This window comes from Aythya ferina, assembly GCF_964211825.1.
Source record: "Aythya ferina genome assembly, chromosome: 14".
In the NCBI taxonomy this organism is placed as follows: Eukaryota; Metazoa; Chordata; class Aves; order Anseriformes; family Anatidae; genus Aythya; species Aythya ferina.
Window position 1 is genome coordinate 6303701 of NC_140312.1, and position 17468 is coordinate 6321168.

Genomic DNA, 17468 nt, shown 5'->3' on the forward strand with positions numbered 1-17468 from the left:
AATAAAAATGAAAGAAGGCGAGCTCTCTCTGAAGGAGCCATGTTGCTGTCCCTTGCTCACCATCTGCTATTTGCTGCTATACCTGGCTCTTGGTGCTGTTTTGCCCCAGGCCAGATTTGTGCTCGTTTCCAGGAGGGCTTTGGGCTCTGAGGCACTGCTTGAAGCTGGCTGAGTTGTTGTTTGCTTGTAGCATTGCTAAAATGAAGCCCCTGGTGCCTTCTTGGAGGGGAATGGAAGGTTGCAGGGAGAAAGAACGAGTGGCATGAAGGGGTGGTAGCACCATCCCTGCTGGGCTCTGTGCAGCATTGGACCCTTGGCTTGAAGTGGTCCTGACTTCTCGGAGCTTTGCCCTAAACCAGGCTCTGCTCCCCGCTGACAGCGAATGGATGAGTCATGGCTATGTGCAGGATTTGGGCTGGGGCTGTTCCTCTGTAAGGCCAAGCAGTGCCCATGCACAGGGCGATGCATTACTCCCTTTCTTTTGCTCTGCACCTTTTGTGCATTTTCATGGATACCTCCATTCCTCATCCAATTTTCCTAGCTGTTGGAAACAGAAGGAAAACGAAAATCAGGAGCCTAACCTCAAATGCCCTGTGAATATGGTATTTTTTGATTAAAGCTCTTATGAATGTGATGAAAAACAATCCATCTTTCTTCAGGCTATTGACTTTCCTGCAAAGAGCAATGCAGAGCAGTGTCCTTCCTTCAGAAATCTTGGAGGCAGTTTAAATGCTACCCCCGGGAAGACCTTGTTCTCATCTAAGTGTGATGGTTTTCTGACTAATTTAAATTTATCCTTATTCAGCTTCGTTGCTGTCAGGTCTGCTACTCAAAATAGAACTTTTCCATAGGTGAAAGTTTCTAAATGCTGAACTGGCAAGAGGCAGACTCCTGCCAGATTTTTAAAAATTATGACTCTCTTTAAAATTCTGCTTTAAAAATTAATATGAATTAATTTCATGATGATATTTCTATGTGAAGAGCCTTTCAGGCAAGTAGTTCCTTTTCTGCTCTTCCCCTCCCTCTGTATTAACCTGCATAAGCACATTCCAAAATTCCACGTGGTGGACAAGATGCAGAGATTAATGCTGCCTTCAGGTGCATGGGCATCTTCAGTGCTGAGGTCGTGGGCCTTTTTCCATAAGAAATCTAAAAGCTATTTATAATAGTTCACGGTTTTCTTATGTTAATTTTGTTAAGGATGATTTCATGATTTTCTGATATTTTCTCTATAGAGATAGATCTTAGATTTTCTTTCTTTTTTTCTTTTTTTTTTTTTTTTTTTTTTCTTTTTTCTTTTTTCTTTTTTTTTTCTTTCTTCCTGTTTTTTACGTTTTTGTCTATGACTTGCTGTATTAGAAAATGTGATTTTTGCAGAGTGGCCACTTCAGTTGGGCTCCAAGTGTTTCTCTGCTTGTATTAGCACCAAAAGTGTGTATATATAAAGATGTAGAGTGTTAGAAGAAGAGGTTATTCTCCTTGCACAACAAAAGTGGCATTTTGAGTGAATTCTGGGATCCCCAGCGAGCTCTCCTTGAGCACATCTGCTGGTGAGCTGAATGTGAAGTCAAGGAAAAAGAATATGATTTTAATAAGTTGTATCAATTAGTTCAGCTGTCCCAAGGGAGCAAAGCTCTTATTTTCCTTCCCGGTAAAGAATTTAGGAGGGTTTACTAATCTCAGCTTCATTAGGAACCTGGGCTAACACTATGTGAAAGTAGCAGTTGGTCTGCTCAGCTAAGACTGGCATGTGCCGTTGAATCTGCTGTAGTTTCTTAATCAGAAACGTCTTGCTCTTGCTTTCTAGGCTCTCCATCATTCCACTTATACTGATACTGTTGACCTGAGTTTCTTCTGTGCTCGTCTCCTCTCTACCAAAGCGCAGAATTTTACCTGTCTCCAATCACAGCCCTATGACCCTTCCCTGGTCTGTGGGATGCTGCCTCCAGTGCTGTCCGGTAAGTCTCCTTTCCACCAGATTCAAATCCTTCTTAAAAGCTCACAGTACCAGTGAAATGTTGATAAGGAATTCCCAGCAAAATCCGCTTTGGAAACAAAATGTTTTTCACTTGTTCATCATTTTCTTCATAAAGCTGAAGGGGAAAAAAAAGAGTGAAAGTATTTTTAGCTTCTTGCATGTAAAACTTGAAACAAGCTGAGATGCATTTTAGTGTGGACACATGCAGAACAGAAGATGGTCTATATTACCTAACAGGTTTCCAAATGTTCCTTTTGTTGTATTCTGCTGATTTAGGGTGAGAGAGAGCTACATGTGAGTTTTAGCTTTGTTTATTGGAAATGGGAGAGGTTACCATTTATTGTTCTTCATTTTCTTGCATCATTTCTGACCCCACGACTGGCACTTCTGTCTAGCAAAAGACTTTGAGAGACTAGCCAAACCATGTTTTCTTTGCAAACATGGCTTTAATGTGAACTCTTTTATAGTGCTGGCTTTCAACTATGTTTTTAATGTGAACTTCATCCTTCCTTCCATTTTGATTTCAAGATTTGCTGTTGGCATTTTATGGTGTTTGTTTTGCAGCTGACTCTCCCTCCTTTAGAACTCTTAGTTCTCTCCCTCCCTTACATATTTTCATAGATGCTATCTCAGATGGTCACCCAGCAAAGAGCGCATAGGTTTTTGACCAGACACAATATCTTCTCATAATGTTGGATTTACAAATACTGACTTGCTGAGGAGAACATCACGTGCTTGTTGACTGAGGTCAACGTTTGGTTTCTTACATTTCCTCTTTGTGTGATATTCAGGTCCGCAGAGAGCTACTAATGTGAATTGTTTGGACAGCTGCTGTTGAGCTCATGCAGCTCTCATAACTTCACTTAAACTTCTATTAAATGCGTCAAAATATCTGGATTGAACAAGCCTGTGGGCCACCCCTTGGAGGGCCCAGCAGTTTCTTTGGTTTGGGAGGTATCTGAGAAGCAGGTTTTGCCCTGTTAATTTCTGAAGGTGTGAGTTTTGTTTAAAATTCTCAGCAACACCTGGGAATCTCTTATGCCCAGGTGAAGTGGGAAAGTTAACCTTGAGTGAGCAGAGTTTGCTTTTTAAAAAATGAATCAAAGGAATGTGTTTTGATACGTTAAAAAATGCATGTCATATAACTTCTGTTTCTGTGCCTGCCAAATCCAAGAACTGTTCAGGTGTGGGAAAGTGCAAAGAGAAAAAACAATAAAAATTACCCAAGCCTAAAGAAAATATTAGGAAAGGAGATGAAAGACAGCCACCCGGGATGCCCGTGAAACAACTGTTTGTCATCCCTTGTTGCTGTTGCATGTTTCCTTAGAAAGGGAATTTATAGATAAAGGAAAGATTGCATGAATAATATGCCTGGTCACTGTTTATAACTCTCAGCTTAGGGCCAAAGGCTCTCTTTACAGGAAAGATGTGGTGCTTTCTTGCAGATAGCAGGAATTCTACTTCATGCATCTCCTCTGCAGATCTGCTGCTGCTTTAGTGGAGGAGTGGTGGCCTTCACTTTGACTGAGGAGAGGCATCAATGGTCACAACAAATGTGGACAGAGGTAGTGCATTTTGGAAGTGTTATAGCTAGGAGAAGTTTACAACCAATGGGACTATAGAAAAAGTCTGGAAATGTAGCACCAGCTTTGTACTGCTAAGGTAATGTTTACAATACAGTGAGCTTATAAAAAAAAAAAAAAAAAACAAACTTCAGGATTTCAGCATTTGTCCTTGGGCAGCAGTATGGGAGCTTGGGCAGTGGCCAGGATGCCATCTGCAAGTGTCCAACAGACATCCTAAGCACTTCGTAGAATAGATGTTGTGCTCTCCCCCCCAGCCTCCCCACAACTGTTCCAGTCAAGTGGGAATGGAGGAATTTTACAAGATTAGCAGACTCCGGGCAACAAGCAGACAGCTAAACTTGTTTACCTTCAAAGCCAGCAATATGATCTCTAAATTAAATTTACAAGATTTATCACATTGAGGAAGGTTGGTGAAAAGCAGGAAAGCTAGAAGAGAGGAGAAGTGAGATAGCAATTGGACTGGAGGGGTTTTCTCCCAGCGGTGGTAAAATGTGCAGCTCAAACCATGGAAATGGGATTAGTACTGGGTCCCCAAACCAAACTGTTCTGAAACACAGAGGTGTTTAATATATTACAATCAAAATGCAATATCTCAGGACAGCGACTCATCTTTTATCATGGAGGAATCAGATGGAAAGTGCATTAGAAGTTGGAATTCATCCCCACTGGGGGAGCTGCACTGAGTCACGGTGATGTATGGAATCTGTGCAAAGGGAAAAGAAAACATATTCTCCCTATGATTTATCTGTTGCATAAGCTCTGCCACTTTCCAGCATTTCTCTTCTGTTGGCTGCAGCCAACAGCAAAGAGAGGTTCCCCCGGGGTTCCTTCGCTGTCTGATTATACTGAGGTGGCAGTGTGGAGGAGCTCTGTTAGGATTGTCGAAATATGTTTGGAAAGCAAGGAGAAACTAATACAAAAAACAAATGCCAAGAGAAGCTGATCTGGGAGAAGAAATGGCAGATTTGATGCGTTAGGTTCACTTGATGCCTTAGCGTACAAAGCTGATGCACAGAGGGGTGGTTGGATTAAGCTCCTCAAGGATGTTGCTTCTTCACAGCTGGCTTTCAGGGCATCCCATAAGAGAGCCCTGTGCCAATCTAATTCCATGGAGAACTAACAGGGGATTTGGGCTGTGCAAGACCAGGCTACTTTCAGAACAGAGTGAGTCTGTGACCAGGCTCACGAGAGTGGCAGAGTGTTAATGGCATGTTTATGTCTGTAGAGATACAGTCAGAGCTAGACCTAGGACAGTTGAATAAAACGAGTTTCCAGAAGTGATGAATTTATAGGATAACATAAAGCCTGAAAATACTTTGCCTTTCCCTTCTAGTATGGTGCAGTCCAGTGGCAAAGCAGAGTTTCTCCTTGCTGACTCAGTACCCTGAATCATGATGGTGATGCTTTTCCTTTCTAAAACTGCAGAGCGTTTGGTGCTCCTGACAAAACTCATCCCATCTTTCCTTCTGTGATCCCTTATACACCGTCAGTTTCCACTGAGGAAATTTGCCTCCATCCAGTTAAAAGCTTCTGGTTTTTCTTTGCTGATTCTTGAGTAACATCTATAGCCAAGCCAGGAATAAAACTACACTCTCAAAACCTACCGCACATGCTTTGCAAAGGGACTGATTACAAATTTGTTGTTATTCCTGGGAAATCTGGGAAAACCCTAAGAAAGAGCTATGTACTGTTTTCCCCTTTAACTGCTGGAATCTACTAAGGAATTCTATCATATTTCATTTTTATTGTCTGTTACCAGAACTACCCAGGTGGCATATTGAAGAATACTTGTCAAAAATGTTGCATTGTTCTTATATCAGGAATAAATGAAATTTATCTCATAATCCAATTGCTTTTTCTGAAATTATTATAGATCCAGGCAAAGAGGAATCAAAGAAAATGTATTTTTTCATTTATTTCATTAGCATTCATCTGCTTTCTTTCTTTTTCCCCCCATATTTTTATTCATTGAAAAAAAAAAAAAAAAAAAGATATTTAGAGACTAGTAAAGATCCTCTTTAAAACAAACAAACAAACAAAAAAAAACCAACTAAAACTATTTTGGTTAGCTGAGGTTGGCGAGGAGCCACATCCCTGCAATCTCTCTTGCAGCTTGATGGTGGGGTGCTGCTCCAGGCAGGCGCTTCATTAAATTCATGTTGACAAATGCTTGCCACCTTTTCAGGAGCTCCCTAGTGATTGAGGAATCCCAAGATTTTCCTCACCAAGCTTCAGCTCTCTGAGCACGTCTGAACTGGTTCCTGGCTTCGTGCTGGCAGGCGCTTTCACAGATAGCCGGGATTAATTGCCCTCTAACGTGTCTTTTGCCGTTTCTACCCACTGTAGAGGGAGCCTGGATGACAAGCCGAGGCCACATACTTCATTTTTAAATGCTTAAAGTTAGATGAGATGAATCCAATTGTCTAATTCCTTCAGAGCTATTTGCTTGATTTTCCTCCCTGGCTGCCTCTGGCAACAGACTGCCTCAGATCAGCTCTCCCCTGCATGAAGAGATTCTCTCTCAATTCCTCCAAGGCTTGACCTTTCCCTGGCTTTTTTGTTTATGCCACCTGCTTCCCACATTTGACACAGCCCGAAGTAGTACTTTCCCATCTCATGGATTCTCTTTAGCATTATGTTTACATCAGTCACCTCCAAGTCTTCTCTCCCCCAATAAATACAGGTCATGTTTGCCCAGCACTTCCAAGTGAGGTGCCAAGCTGCTGAAACCAGTCTTGTGTCATTTAATTCCAGCCTAATTTCAGCCTCACAGCAACATCTTCAGGGCCAAAACTATTGGGATTGACGAAGAATTTGACTGGGATGAGGAGAAGCTGATTAATGTCCTGAGCCTGCTCAGATGCAAAGAGTTAAGTTGGTCTTTTCTCTGCTACGGGAAAATCTTTACTGCCTTGGGTGGGAAGAGGGAACCCAGTAATTTCTTGTCCCGTGTTATCAGGGTGACCTCTCTCATTGCACCATGAAAGCTGCAAATTCATGTTAGGCAAATAAGATGCCTCCAGCTTTTGTCCAAAGGAAAGCTTTGAATCTGCCAAATACTTGTGAGGCAGCAAAGCCTACAGAGGGCCTGCACTGGGGCTGATTTACAACTACTTTTGGGCACAGTTTTTTCCACTTCCTGGTCCTAAGCTTTACTTGCTTTGGGATAATATTGCTGCGCATGTTTCAGTGTGACATTTGCAATGCTCCTCATGCAAACTGGCCCAGACGCAGCCCAGGGACAGCGGACCATGAGCTTACAAGGGCTGGCAGGAGGGTGTGCAGCCAGGGCAGCATCGGGTGGGATTTCTCCTCCCCGCAAGGTGGGAACTGGATCGGTTCTGTGTAAAGGTGCTCTGGAGAGCTGTCTGAGGCAGAATGATATTATTTTTGCTTCAGTTGTCCTTTTTCTCCCCCAGCAAATTCAAAGTATTTTAGGGTCATGCTGCCCAGTTTCAAGCCTTCAGGCGTTTTTTTCACTGAATGATGCTATTTGGTTTATTATTTATTTGTCTGGCTATTTTTAAGAAAAGCTGTGAGAATGCATATCGTTATATATATAGTTCTCCCCTTTTCCCTCCCCAGGCTCTTTCACAAATGTAAAAAACAGCTGATACAATTTTGTTGAAAGGAAGAAATAAAGAAAACTCATTTTGGAGCAAAATTTGAATGTCGGTCTAGAGACAAAATATTTTGGAAAGTGTGAAAATGAGGTTCAATAATTGGAATTGAATTTTTAGGGTCACTGTAGGCTGTGCTATGGCAAGTCCCAATGGCAGTGTGGGGAAAGAAAATATGGAATAGGAATGCAGATAAAATGATGCCAGGCAGCAAAGCCAGGTGTGTGTGTGTTGGGAGGGGGGGGGCGGTTATAAGCAGCAAACTCCCCTTTCAGCTGCATGGTGCGGCATAAAGTGAGATACTGCAATGGTCCAGAGAGAAATGCTGCTTCTGCTAATATCTCAGAGTAAGGTAAACTGTGCAGCAGGAGCTGGCGCAGCTTTCTTATTTGGCTAGGTATGGCACTGATGTATATTAGGAAGGAGGTTCATGCAGCGGGGCACTGTAGGGAGACAGTTGCTTGTGATTTACTCATCGTGCCAAAGTTGGTTTGAGGATTATTTTTAAAAACCCTGTGTAGCCTCTTTTCCCTCCTTCCCTCTCCTGTGCTGAGCAGCACTAAATGCTGTTTGCCACTGAGGACATTTAAGCTAATTTCTCCAAAGTGCTGACGAAGCTGAACACACTTTTAGTGCCATCACAACACCTCACAAACTCACTTCCTTGACTGCGCTGGGAAAACACTGACCCGAATAACTTCACACCCCAAGGAAAGGATGGTGCAGACGGTGCCCCTGAACAACAGCCCAACTGCTCACGGGTCTTGCTGGCCAAAATGCCTTCGTTACAAGGCACCATTCAGCCGAGAGCAGAGGCAGGCAGGAAAGCTCAGCCTCGCTGCGTCTACCACTGTGCTTTTGCCCCGGTTGATCCCACGGCGCCTGCCAAGGTAATTGGCACGCGGGTTGTGTTGCTCCTGCTGGGAGCTCTGTCATTACGCAGTGGGTTTCCAGCGAGCGGGGAAACGTGCGCTTCGCGTGTCAGCACATTTACACGCTGCGCCAGCACGGGGCTGCCGGGCTGCCTCCTGCGGAGGGGGGCTAAAAATTTTAGACTGCTAGGGAAGGTGGGAGGAAGAGCATGGTACTGGGAGGCAAGGAAACTGCTGTTCTCAGAGGCTGTTTTTACATGCAAAGGAGGCTTTTAAAAAGACTTTTCAGCTAGGTGCTGTAAGTGCCGTGAAAAGCAGAATCTGGATATTTGGACCCAGTGATCATACATCCATCTGGAAGATTCCTGATGTGTATGGGTAAATGTCCATGTGCTACCAGCGGTGAAATCACACATGTCCTGGCTGCCAGTGACTGGGACAAGCTGGCTGGTCCCCACTCAAAGGTCTGTCTCTGAAGAGGAGACAGTTCTGTGGTCAGGCTTGAAACTAGAGCATTTACTCTACTGTGTCAGGCGAGAGACCTCTCCAGCCAAATTCTCAGTTTACTTTGATCTCTTGTTCAAGTCTATAGTAATGCCTCAGCTCCAGCCCGAGGCATCTCCTGCTAGTCTAAGCCACTCTGCAGCTCAGTTATTGTCTTCTGGTTTTGATCTGCAGCATACGGTGTGTCTGGCATCTTTAGCTGCTGTGAAAATGCACAGGCTGTCCACCCCCAAATTAATTTTTTTTTTTTTTTTTTTTTTTTTCTCCCTTCTCTCTGTCTCTCTCCTCCACCCTGGATGCCTCTTAACCCTCGCAGTCCTGCCATTGTAGTTCACAGCCTTCTCTGGAGCAGAGATCTCTCTGTCCCAGCTGCTGGAGCGACTCATCTCAGTTCTCAGCTGCAGCAGACTCTCTCTGTGCACATTTATGACGGCAACCAAGTTTTTTTCTGTGTGAAACAATTCCTGGCTCCAGTGCTGCCTCTCCCTCAGTAGCTGGGGACAGGGATTGAAACATTTGGGGAATTTGCTTTCAAATATCTTAACAACAGGGATAATTTAAATCTAATGAAGTAGATTTGGAGGAGAAAGGATGTCAGCTCCATGGCACGAAAAGTCAGCTTACGTCATGTACTCAGCACTGACTTCAGGACAGTCCAGTTGGCTCCGAGCAGGAGATCCTATGGGTTTAATGGCACATGCTTGGGAAACGGGATGCTGGAGGAGTTGCTGTGTACCTGAGCTCTGGACTGAGTGGGACTTTGCTGGGGCTGAAGAAGCGTGGATGAAAAGCTGATGGTGCAGCCCCTCTTCCTTCCCACTTAGCACACAGCAAGGCAGTAGAACCCCGTGTTTGCTTGCAGAGCCACTGTGCTGTCTGCACGTGACTTGCGTGAAGTGGTTTAAGATGCACCTGGATGTCAAAAGTTTGCTTCTTCTCTTGTGTGACCCACTTTCCCCTCTTCTGTGCCACACACAGGAAGGTGTCAAACCCCTACTCCTTGCCTACATGACAGACATCAACGTAACAGAATGTGTGTGAGCAATCCTTGGCTTCTGTCACGAGGAACAGGGGTAGTTGATGCCTTGGCTGAAGTTTCTTCGTCCTCCCCAGAGCCCAGCCTGTGCACTGTTCCCAGTTCTGTTTTGCTAAGGAAGCACAGGATCGATGTTTTTGACTTGTCAATATTCTTGTCCAGCTCCTTTTTTTTTTTTTTTTTTTTTTTTTTATCTTGCTCACCCTTATTACTCTCTCCACTGTGCCTGTTTTATTTTTGATGCTCTTGATTTCCACCTCTGCTCCTTTGTGGCTCAACCTTTCCACATCTTTAAGTTCGTGGCCCTTGTTCTGTGTGTTTGATACAGTTTTAAGTAGCTTTATAGTTTCTTTTCCCTCCTCAGTCCCTCCAGAATTGATATCACTCAGTCAGGTCATAACTTTTTTTGTCCTATGGATCCCAGCTTCACTCCTCTATCCTGTTATTGTAGTTAAGGTCCCTCAGTCCCAGAACTATCTTGCTGCATCCCTGACACATCTTCTGCGTGTCTTTGTAATGATCCTCTGTTAAACTGCTGTCAGCTGCTGAATGTGTTTTCAAATATGCCTCAGTGTTTCTCCCTCTTTGCCTGCTGTTGCTGAAGCTGGTGAATTCAGCCTCATGCCCTGGGTATCTGAGCAAGGAGAACAGGGACGTTCTCCTCCCTGTCTCTGATCCCAGGGAACTGGCTTGATGAGGCAGCACATCTGAATAATGACACAAAGATGTAAAGAGTAAATAGCTTTATTCTCCTATTAATTTGTTCTAGGCAGCATGATGCTAAATTCTGGCACAGACTGCAGCAAATGAGAGAGACTCTTGTCATTGGCATGTGATAGCCCTGTCTCAAAGAACATGGGGACAATTGGGCAAATGCTTGCTAAATGTTGTACAGCTCTGTTAGACGTACCCCTAAGAAGCTTAATTCTGTGGGGTTTGGTTGATTCCTGTAATAGATGTGCATTGAAAGTTTTGATATTTCATCTGCATCCCCAAAATGGGACAGAAGTCCCCTAATACCTGCATATATATATAAATTCCAATCTAGGATTGTGTTGGTTTAGGTTGTTTTAATGTTGACCCATGTCTGTAGAGCTGCCATATGTAGGAGCAGTGGTTCCTAAACCTCCAGATGTCTGCGTTGCCCTCTGTGAGGGAGCGTCCCCAGCCAGACGCAATGCACTGAAGTGATTCAAGCAGAAGAAATGTCATTGTGTTGTGGGAGATGTAATCCAGCCAGGTAATTTCAGACATCTGCAGCATCAGGGCTGCAGCTTTCTCAGAGTTCTTTGAGAGCTTGAATAGAACTATATTTATGGTGAACTTATTTGAATTGAAACATTTGCATTTGCTTATACAACTTGTGGTGACTTGACCTGAAACAAAATACTTAGCTCTGTTCCTTAGGGGAAAAAAAAAAAAACATAATAATAAATATTTTTTTTTTCCAAAATTTATTGCAGTGTTAACAATGGCATTAGGAGAAGTCTTGAGAAAGAAAATTTCTGAACTGTAAAGATAAAGAAACAAGCATTTTAAAAAAAATGAGATATTTCTGTGGCAACTAGAACAGAGAGAAGCATATTATCCAAGAAGGCGTATTACTGGAGGTTAGGCATATGGAACGGCAGAATTGTAAAATGGTGAAGGTTGGAAGGGACCTCTGGAAATCTTCTAGGCCAACCTCCTTGCTCAGAGCAGGGCCAGGTCTGAGTGATCAGTGATCTGAGTGATCAGTGATCTGAGTGATCCAGGTCTGAGTGGCAGTGATCACACCTTCCTCAACCTGCTTGCATCCCCTGCCTGGTACAGCCCAGGCTGCTGCTGGCCTGCTTTGCTACGGGGACACATTTCATCCTCATGGTCAACCTGTCTACCAGGTCAGTGACGTGCGCTGCATGTTTTAGCATCTTTCCATTTAATTTGTGTCATTAGGGTTTCCTCTGACTGCTGGAATAACTGTGGAGATGTTCTGTTTGTATTAAAATGTTCCAGTTTATACTGAGTATTATCAGATTGCAATTTGATGTGAAATGGGAAAAAGCTGATTGAAGGGCCAAGGCAATTCTCTCCCTCATCATCTTCCAGAATAAGCACTGCTGTTGTAAGCTCCAAAAGCACCTGTGAATGAAAGAACATTCTTAAATTTTTGGACGACTTCCAGAATCTGTCTGTGGGGAGGATTATCTTTCTGTGAAGAAGTGATGGAAGCCTGTGTGTGTACAAGGGTGACATTAAACTGAGTTACCCTTCTACTCACATTTGTTAATAACCCATTGCATATGTTTTGGAGACTTAAAGGCCCGGTGTGAATTACTTCTCGGGTAAAGGAGCCTCTTGCAATATGGCTTTCTGGGCCCTTGAGACAAGCAAATCTTCCTGAAATTCTAAATCATTGATGGATATTTGTTTCCGACTTTAACCATTCCTATCATTCCAGCCTCATTTTTACCCCAGTGACTGCTTCATGTGGCAGGAGGGTGAGACAGAGGCACTTTCATATCAGAACTGAGATATCTCAGCACAGCGTGGAGTTGCCAGGGCTTGCTGGGAGCACCGTGGATGCTCTGCACAGTGGTGAGATCATAAGAAAACCTGCCTCTGAAGTAGCAAAAAGGGCTTCCCAAGCTCCTTCAGAGACTGTTCATTCAGCTTATTTCCACGCTGAGTGTGGCTATCAGGAGTTTCCCTGAGTAAAATTTCAGAATTGCAGCCTCTTCAGCAAACCTTTCCCTCTCCTGTCATTATTGATAACTGGCTGTGCAGCAGATGTGGAAACGACTGCCTAACCTTTCCTCTGCCCGTGGCAATCCTCAGGCGCTCCCACATCCCTCCTCTTCTGACGTCACCAGAAAAAGCCTATTTTGTGCTCAAATGAAAAAATCCCACCCAGCAACATAAAAGTTTCTTTGCCGTGGAGGGTCAGCAGTAGGTGGATTACACCCTGAAAATCCCCCGGCAGTTCTTAGAAAATAGGATTTAGATCTTTGTATAAAGGCAACTTTTATTAAGCAAACTGCTATCCAGTTGGCTCCCCGGAGTGCTGAGCTAGGTGAATTTAGGAAGCTTTTAGCTGGGAAATTGGAGGGACACGGTTATCTGTCACAGGCTTAAAAACCCTGCCAGTATCCCCAGGGATGATGCTTCGATACAGATGCAGGAAAAAAAAAATCCTTATATAGTCAAAGCAGAGTGGCTACCAACTGATAATATTTGCATTTAAAATGAAAAGGGAAGTTCCCATTTTATTGTGGATCTCTTGGATAATCAACTAGGAGAAACTAAAGCCTTTAAACACTACAAACTTCTTTATTTACCTATGTGGTGGTTTTTTATGTGCCGGTTGCTTTCCAGACCATTAGTAGTAACATATTATTGGAGGTTTGAGAACAAAATAGGCAACAGCCTTGTTTTGGAGGGCAACACTGAGGAAAGGTATGGCCAATGCTTTGAGAACAACTCTGTGTGTGTGCATGCATGTTGCATATCACAGAGCAAATGTCTGTGAAGGATGAGTGCACAGGGCTGCTTGGGAAGGCCTTGTGAACGTGGCCTTAGTCTGGACAGGCTGTATTCCTCTGGGTAATGTAAGAAGCCTGAAGGCTGTTGTTTTTTCTGCCAGCTATGATAGCTTGTGGCCTAACTGGAGACCTGACATCTCTGGGGTACGGCACACTCAACCCCTTTTGCGTGATGTTTTTCTGTGTTAAATACGTAGATTATGGCATCAAGAGCTGCTGTGCTGGCATAAACCTAATCAGAGATCTTCTTTTGTGGTTGTGTTTGTCTAATAGAGCTGTGAGCTGCTTGCAGAGCTGAGTAGTAGTAAACAGGCCCAGGAAAGCCTGAATGCCATGGATGAAGCCAGCAGAGTGCTGAGACTGCTCCAGAACTGGGAACAAAACCAAGCTAAAGATCATCTGAGATCAGGGAGATAAATTATTTGTTCCTGACCAAACCCGATGTCTTTGTGTGGGATTTCTGGGCCTCTCTGGCCTTGTCCAGAGGGAAGGGTACCACAGGGAGACTGGAGGCCAGGACATGCATGTTTTCCTGCACAGCATGTGGTGCTGCTGAGTGTTTAAGGACAACGCTGAGGCCCCTGCAGCACCTCAGTCACCTCCTTTATGTGTAATGGGAACAGATGGGGACCACATGGGTCACAAATGTTCCTCGAAGCTGTAAGGGAGGTGTGCTCTGTGCAGCTCCCCGAGGGATCATCTGGCTGGGGGGGACCTGTTGGACCTCTGACATGGAGCCTGGGGACAGCTCAGGCAGACGAACTCGGTTGTGGCTGCTGAGAAATGCCCGTGGGTCCCAGGGACAGCCCTGTCTCCTCTCATCCCCACGAGCTGAGGCTCAGCAGAGCCACGCAGGGCCCAGGTGCGTTGCTTTCTCTGCTCTCTGTGCTGGCCCCCACCGCGCAGCCCCCATGGCTCCCCCAGGCCATTACTGCTTGCAGACAATAATTGCACATTAGCACCTCCCTGCAGAGGCTCAGTGAGGCTGGCTGTTGTCCTTAATGTTGAGAGAAGATGAGTAGCAGGTGATTTTCAAGTTAATGAGACCTTTCAGAAACACGCTCTCTTAGCAAAGATAATATTACCCCCCTTCTTCCTTTCCCCTCCCTGTTCCCCAGTGTTCCCTTATTCCTATTTCAGGTGTTTCTGCTTCTGGAAAGGCATTTATCATTTCTCCATCTTTGACGGTAGAGTTTTTTTCCCCTCTCTTGCTCTCTCATTTCATCTTGCCCAAGGGGTCTGTGCTACCTTTTATTAGCTGACACTTCACTTCTGCAGATGGAAATGACACTAATGGAATGTGGCTGAGGCTTTATTACAGAAATGCTGTTCGCCCTGCACAAGCAAACCTCCAAATAATCCCGCAGGAAAGGAATAAACCTTGAAGGCAGGTGTGAGAGCTGTGGATGAAAAAGAAGACAGGAGGAGGGACAGAAAGAGAAATGAAAGGAACGGAGGAGGAGCTGACAGGTTAAGGAAGGAGAAAGAAATAGGGAAGAGGAGAGGAAGAAACAAGCTAGGACATATCCCTCCATGTCCAAAAAGAGCAGAGGTAGTTTAACTGAGAGCCAGCTGCATTCTGCGTCCAGGTTACTGGCAGAGATTTTTAGGAAAGAAAATGGTGTATTGACTAGATCTTTGCCTGGCTGACACTCCTGCCATTGCTGTAGTTTTTTGGCTAAAAGCTGTGCCAATAAAATAACTGTGAAAGGAGGGTGGGCGCTTTTCTGGAAGCTTTGGTGTTGCTTCTGCCGGTAAGCATAGGACTTTCAAGTTGAAGGCACGTTTCACCAAACCTGCCTCTGCAAAACCAAGGAGACAGGGCTGAGCTTTTTTTGCTTTCCCTGAGTATGAAAACTCATCCGTGACTTGCTGAGAGGTAAACATCACTGTGTCCCTGTGCTCTGCCCTCTTCTCTTTCCAGCATTAGCAAGGTCAGGCTGTCCCTGTGCACTGTGAGATGGAGATGCTAGGACTTGCAAAGGACCCCTGAGGAGCCACTCTTGAATCTTGCCCCTTGGCTGCCATCAGCCCTAAGCCCCAGGACATAATGATAACCAAAGGACTGCAGAGATAAAATGCTAGAAGAGAGGCAGAGAGCAAGCATCTGGGAAGGGAGGAGTGCAGCTGGCTGGGAAGATTCAGGGTAGGAGGGAAGTGACATTCACTTAACAGCAGCCTCTGTGGCTGTTTTTCTGTTATTGATGCTTGCTTTTCCCTCCCTCTTTTATTTTCATGGTGTGTCTGTTACATCTATGGCTCATTAAGCAACAAGATGCTAATACTGTCTGCAAAGCTGCAGGATAGATACCCACCCCCTCCTCTGTTCTTCTCTGTACTTTTTTATTTTATTTTTTTAATATCTATTTTAGCTTGTTTTGTTTCCTTTCCATGGAAGGAAAACAAAACTTTTCATCATCTTCCCCCACCTCCCTTCATTCATAGTGTAGCTCAAAGGAGAATCAGTTCAGGAATTGGAAACCTTCTTTGTACTCTCTCCTCTGTTGTAGGATTTTCTCCCATCTCTTAAAACAATTAACTCTATTTTAACTAAAGTCAGATACATGTGTTAAGAGAGACGTTGCAGTGGGGCAGTTCCAACAGCAGTAGCTTGTGTACTGGCCAGTTCAAAGGGGCAAAAGCTGCAGATGAGGGACAAGACCTCTTTAACCCAGGTGAGCTAAAGTCTTGTAGATGCCATGGAAACAGAAACTTTCAGGCCAATCCACAGGAAAAAAAAAAAAAAAAAAAAAAAAAAGACAACATGGAGATCATGTTTGTAGCTGGTGCTCCCTGTTCACTTGTTGGCTCCCAGCCTGGTTAACTTTTGGACTGATGTGAAAGAAGTTTTGTCAGAAGAAGCTTTTTGGGCTGACTCACCCCAGAGCCACCAAATCAAATGAACATGCCAGAGCCCATCAAACCCTGCTGTGCTTCACCTTTCCCAAAGATCCTTTCTCGCTGGCTGAGAGGCACAGGAAATGTTTGAAGTTCTCAAGTCTTTACAGCTGAGAAGGAACAAAGCTCTGTACAGGAGCACAAAATGATTCCATGGCTTTGAAAAAAAATAAAAAAATAGGTGGGATACATGACAGCAGTCTTCAAATATGAACAGGAGCTGCAGCAAAGAAGGTAGGCACCGTTCCTCATTTCTAATAGGCACAGAGCAATCAGAAATGGACAAAAATGGCAACAAGGAGTAGTAGGAAAATTGGCATTGTGAGATCAGCGTCTGGTATTGTGTCATCATCCCTGCCAGTCTTTAAGGTCAACTTAAAGATGCATCTGTCACAGCACTGAGTCTTGTCTTGCAGCAGTGCAGTAGGTGTTGGTTTGTCTTCAGTGGTCTCTCTGGCTCTAGTCCGCAGGATGCTAGCTAAGTCTTTACATGATGGAATCTCGCCCAAAATAACTTCTTTGGAAGTACTCTGCTGCCAAATACCTTCATCTTTACAACAACCCTGCTTCTTCCGAGTGCAGCTACCACCCAACGGAGGAATTACCTGTAGGTACATGTGTGCAGTCACCCATGCACATCCATCATTTATGTTCCTCTGATCACAGATGAGAATTTTATTTATTGCACAACCTTTCTTTCTTCCGTCACCAAAGCACTTAAGGGTGTTGTACATCATCGTAATAAAAGCCATTATAATAAAATACTGCCTCTAGAATCTTTGAAAATGAAAACCAGGTGGGGAAAGTCCAGGCAAGGTGGGAAAACAAAGTACAAAAGGAGAGAATGGGCAGTTTTTTATATTTCAGATGCCATCTTTTTCATTTTTCCTTTTTTTTTTTTTTTTTTTTTTTTTTTAATCTTTTTTCCCTTTCTCCCCATTTTCTGAAATCTTTTGTGGATGAAGATGATCTTTCACATTTTATTCTTGAAGCCATTCTTTGGTGTTGTTAATGCTCTTTAGCACATCTCCCTAGAGCAATATGTCTTTGTGCTTCTTGCTTAGGCTGAAGGACAGGCAGAAAGCTCAGTCTCCCTTGGCTTCTTCTCCTGTCCTATCCAGATATGTTTCTCCCCAAAGCCTAGCACTGTCCTCTTGATCATTTTCAGTAGCCAAAGCCTGGCTGTCCTGTGGGAGGGCTGTATATATGACTGGATTCTACCCATAGCTCTAGGCACTCCTTGTTCATTGTGTAGTCATGAAGAGACATCAGGGAATGTGCTGACCTTGTTATAATTAATTGATAGTGGGGTAATGGTTCTCTGTGACGCATTAGATACAGAAAAGGGATCCAACACTTCTACATTTAGGGTAATTGAAATTCTGAGACATTTATTATTTTGGGCACAGTACAGTAACTTGGATTTCTAAACCTTAAATTAATTTTGTCAGAC

At 44.0% G+C, this 17468-nt stretch overlaps 1 long non-coding RNA gene across 1 annotated transcript in view; it reads left to right on the top strand.

The window, feature by feature from the left end:
• LOC311444474 overlaps positions 1-17468 on the top strand; it is a 151245-nt gene that overhangs the window by 56705 nt on the left and 77072 nt on the right. The window contains exon 2 of the long non-coding RNA XR_014697895.1: positions 1808-1958. This is a non-coding gene — a long non-coding RNA (uncharacterized lncRNA). The remainder of the gene's footprint in view (positions 1-1807; positions 1959-17468) is intronic.